This window comes from Macrobrachium nipponense, chromosome 21, assembly GCF_015104395.2.
Source record: "Macrobrachium nipponense isolate FS-2020 chromosome 21, ASM1510439v2, whole genome shotgun sequence".
NCBI lineage: Eukaryota > Metazoa > Arthropoda > Malacostraca > Decapoda > Palaemonidae > Macrobrachium > Macrobrachium nipponense.
The window spans coordinates 23,259,257-23,264,256 of record NC_087212.1 but is presented as its reverse complement, the minus strand read 5'-3'; positions in this window follow the sequence as shown (position 1 = coordinate 23,264,256).

The window sequence follows — 5,000 nt, the reverse complement described above, 5'->3', positions numbered from 1 at the left end:
TTGTTGACTGATAGAGCTCTACCATTCTACTACCTTTTAATTGCCTGTATAATTCAACACATATTTCCACAAAGGTCGGCGAAATGCTTTCAATTTTCTAATTTCTAGTTACAGATAGACCTCTTAAATCTGGCTTAAAATACGTATTTCTTCAGCGCAAGATTCCTTTTATCCGCTTAAAAAAATTCGCGTTCTCATTAAACCATTTTTCTATATCCCCGAAACCTTTGATCTCTGAAATCTTTGATTTCAAATCATCAAACACAATGACTTTCCTTCTTCTTCCAAACGCAACCGGCTGCTGATTCTGACTCCAAAAATCTATTTTCCCAATCTCACCCTTCCATTTCTGGATCATTTGCTCAGTATAGGCGTTCATTATATACTCTCATACATGCGCATACGCGCGCGCGCGTGCACACACACACACATATATATATATACATATATATGTATGTATGTATGTATGTATGTATGTATGTATGTATGTATGTATATAAGCATTAAGCTGCAAATGTCCTTTAATATCCAATTCACTCCACCGCTGAAATATTATATTTTCATGTATGTTACCCAAAGGGGAATTTTTTAGTTGGTAATAACTTCTTCGTCACGTGGGATCGAACCAGCGAATAAAGAAGAACTCAGGACTGCAGTGACGCCGTAAACGAACACGGCCACCTACAAATCCCTATCGAACTCGGTTATTTGTAATTAGAATCGATATCGATCCACCTCTTCCATGTTAACCGTGTAGTGCGTTTGCCACACGTAGCTGTAGTTTAAATTAATTTTATCACATCAATGTAATTCATATAGTGCAAGTATTAAGCTACAAATGTCGTTTAATATTCAATTCACTCTACCTCGAAAATGATTATTTTCGAGGTAGAGCGTGAATTGGATATTAAAGGACTTTGTAGCTTAATACTTGTACTATATGAATTACGGTGATGTGATAAAATTTATTTAACGGATGTTCCATACAAAATTTTGAATTGCAATGGCTCGAAGTGCTCTGAGTCGGTAAAATGCCCTGAATAGAATGCATTTCACAGAAATAAGTCAGTCATCTCGGGCGTCGACGTGGTGTGGAAAATGCTCCTGACGAAAGCAATAAGTGAAAGGGGGAACAAGTCTAAACAAAACTATTCTACGTGACGTGGCACAACAACTTACTTTGTTTTGACGGCACTTTGAAGTGGCATTGACTGAGACCTTTATTACTGCAGAGTAAACTAAGACGACAAAACTAGAAATAGTGTGTGAGCAAAAACGGAGTGAGTTCCTTGTATAAGTTTGCTTGAAGAGGCAGTCGTGATTCTTATGAAAACTGACCTACTCTGTATTTGTTACAACGAAAGAATAGATTGGTTTGTAGGTCATGTTATGCCATGAAAATTTATTTCATGCGTATGGTTCTCATGATTATGCATAATCGACACCAGCTTCAAAGCTTTATTATCATATGCTGGAAGTCAATTGTATCCATCGAACAAGTCGGCCCAGTTTTAATCGGTTTCAAACACTGAATACAGTGAAGGAAAACTTTCTTATGAAGGCTGTTTTGGTCATGCTATAATTCATTTTGTGGTTTTATGAATTACTTTGATCTTGTCAGTGCTGAGGTTTTGGGAACAATAAATATCTTGGGTAGAGTAAAAGAGTAAGCAATTTCTCTCTCTCTCTCTCTCTCTCTCTCTCTCTCTCTCTCTCTCTCTCTCTCTCACTCACACACACACACACACACAAAATGTTATTCAAGGTCCATTTATGTAACTGATTAAGACAACCTAATTACACAATTTACAGAGTTTTTTCACAGCAATTAATTGCATGGTGCTAAGGCTTGAGTAACTGTGTATTGAATGAACCCTTTAAAATCTCGGTTTCTTTGGTGTGTTCAAATAATCCGGCTTGGAAAATTATGCAGCTCCGAAGGTTTTCCATTGCGTTCAAGTATGGAGGTTTGCTGGCCATTCAATCTTGATAATATATTGATGTTTTTTAAATCATTTTGCCACGACTTTGACATCACGAATAGAAACAGTTTCCATGGCTTGTTGGCCTGGTGATAGCGGTTCCTCTCTCTGTAGGCATTATTAAGAGTCTTGGCTGCGTCCTTTCGGTCCTTAGTTGAAACACATCCTTTGACTGAACGTCAGTTCATACTCTCTTTCTTCCATCTCACTTTCCATCCTCTCTAATAGTTGTTCCATAGTGGAACTGTGAAGTTTTCCTCCTTTTGCACCTTTCAAACCACCTCACTGTCAAATTTCCCTTTCAGCGCTGAATGACATCACTGGTCCCAGTACTTGGCCTTTGGCATAAAGTCTGTATTCCATTCTGTTCTAGCTGCTCCTCTGCGATGGGAATAAAACTTTTAATATTTCATCCTGCCGCCAGTTTTTCAGCTGGTCATTAATTCCAGTAGGATGCCCTGAACCAATGTCACCCATGCCTCCCCAGAGAGCCACAATTGTTTACACATTTTGTAAATTGGCTGTGGAGCTAAGTGGCTCAGATTATTATTTGATACACGCACAAGTGTACACACATTATATATATATATATACGTTATATATATATATATATATATATATATATATATATATATATATACATGTATATATATATGTACACACATTGTAAGTGTGTGTGTGTATATATATATATATATATATATATATATATATATATATTTACATTTATATATATATATATATATATATATCCTATATATATATATATATATATATATATATATATATATATAGACAGAGAGACTCACATACAAACACAAATATCGATTAATATAGAATTCAATATGCATTGGGAATAACTTACACAGAAAGGTAATCATAACTGTTACGTACTTCTACCACGGTCAAATTTAGCAACGACGAGCACTCTCCTTTGAACACTCGTCTTCGAAACATGGACTGGGAGGAAGCATTTATCAATTATAATTCCTTTTAGCGTATAATATATTCCCAAGGTGTAGTGAATACAATAGACGATAATTGTGGCGTGATAACCGGATAGTCAAATAGTCAAATTATTCCCAAGGTAAAGTGAATTGGCTGTTAAACGACAATAGTGGCTTAATATTTGTAAATAAAAAAGGCGCTCTTGTATGACACACATATGCACAATATATATGTGTATATAATGTATATCATATATATATATATATATATATATATATTATATATATAATATATATGCTTACATACATACATACATAATACATACAGAGTAATTTAAATTTAAATTTAGAAAACTTTTTCAAAAAATGAAAGTATTGGTTGGCATAAGCTTGTAAATATGTAGGATCTGTTTTTAATATTACAACTGAACGAGTTAGGAAGAAAAACTGATTTCAAGTTTAATGTTAAATATATTTTATTTATCGACGAAGCGCTTATTGACAAAGACCTATAACTGTGTAGCATCAATTTGCTAATATAACAAGTATTGGATTCTGTGTTATGTGTTAGTATTTATTTTTAGTTTGGATATATAGAATAAGAGTGAAATATCGACTTTCTGAATAGTTTAAAACACTGTGACTTTTCATCAACATCATGCGTTGATTGTTTCAAATTATATCTTGCGTTTTTATTCCAAATGAATGTTTTTCTTGTCATTTTCAAATATGATGTTGCTTTTATGGGGTTCCTATTCTAAACACTCAATTGATTGTCTTGGTATATTTTGGAAGAGTTATTGCTTAGTTGGGAATTTTCTGTTCGGCTTCATCAAAGGTTTCAGTGCTGGTTCGTATGTTGTAATTGTGGCCACTTTTATGTTGTGCTATTGTAACTATTGCCTCTTGTATGTTGTGCTGTTGTAACTGTTGCCTCTTTTATGTTGTGCTGCTGTAACTGTTGCCTCTTTTATGTTGTGCTGTTGTAACTATTGCCTCTTTTATGTTGTGCAATTTCCCCAACGATTTGTTTGTTTCTCCTTTAGCCACCGTCATCACGTGCAAAATCATAAGAATTTTTGCACTGGTAATTGCAGTTTAGTTTGTGTTCTTTGCAGTGTCTCTTCGGCCCCTAGCTGGAAACCCTTTACATACCTTTTACTGTGCCTCCATTCATATTCTCTTTCATCCATTTTGCTATCCACCCTCTCCCGACAATTGATTCATAGTGCAACTGCGCTGAATGACCTCATAGGCCCCAGCGCTTGGCCTTCGGACTTAATTCTTTATTTCAATTTCATTCTATTTAGATAGTTTTCAATTTAAGAATGACTTTTCACCAATGAGATCATATCCTTATTGTCTAAAACCCCTCTTATTCACAGCGCCTTCTCGTGGTGTTGAAGCACTAGCTAATTCTTTATCCAAATTATAGAAGGTACTGCACATTGATATATATATATATATATATATATATATATATATATATATATATATATATATATATATATATATATATATATAATACATACATACATATATATATATATATATATATATATATATATATATATATATATAGAGTCGTTCAGTGGAGAAATTATATACGAATCTTCAGAGGGTGTGTATATATATATATACACGTGTGTGTGTGTATATAAATACGCAGAGAGAGAAAGAGAGATTTATACGTACGTATGAATGTGTTGGTAGGTCATCTCATTATCCGCATGAGCATCTTGGAGTGAGATTTAATTTCCATAATGTTCAAAATGCTAAAAGGGACATTCTCTTTAGAATAAGTGACATAAGAAATTTCGATAATGGAATGAGGCCCCATCCACGTATGATTGTCTAGGAACCTCGCAGGTAACATCATTTGATTAAAAGCCTCGAGGTGTATTAAGGCTTGGAATCTCCTGTTGGGTGCGCATATGAGTAAGGCTTTTAACGTATATATATGTGTGTGCGAAAGAGAGAGAAAGAATTGGCTCTGGTTTTCCTTGCTTCGTTCCAAGTGTTTACCTTCTTCTTCGCGCTCTTTCCACTTGGAGAGAATCACGTAATTCTA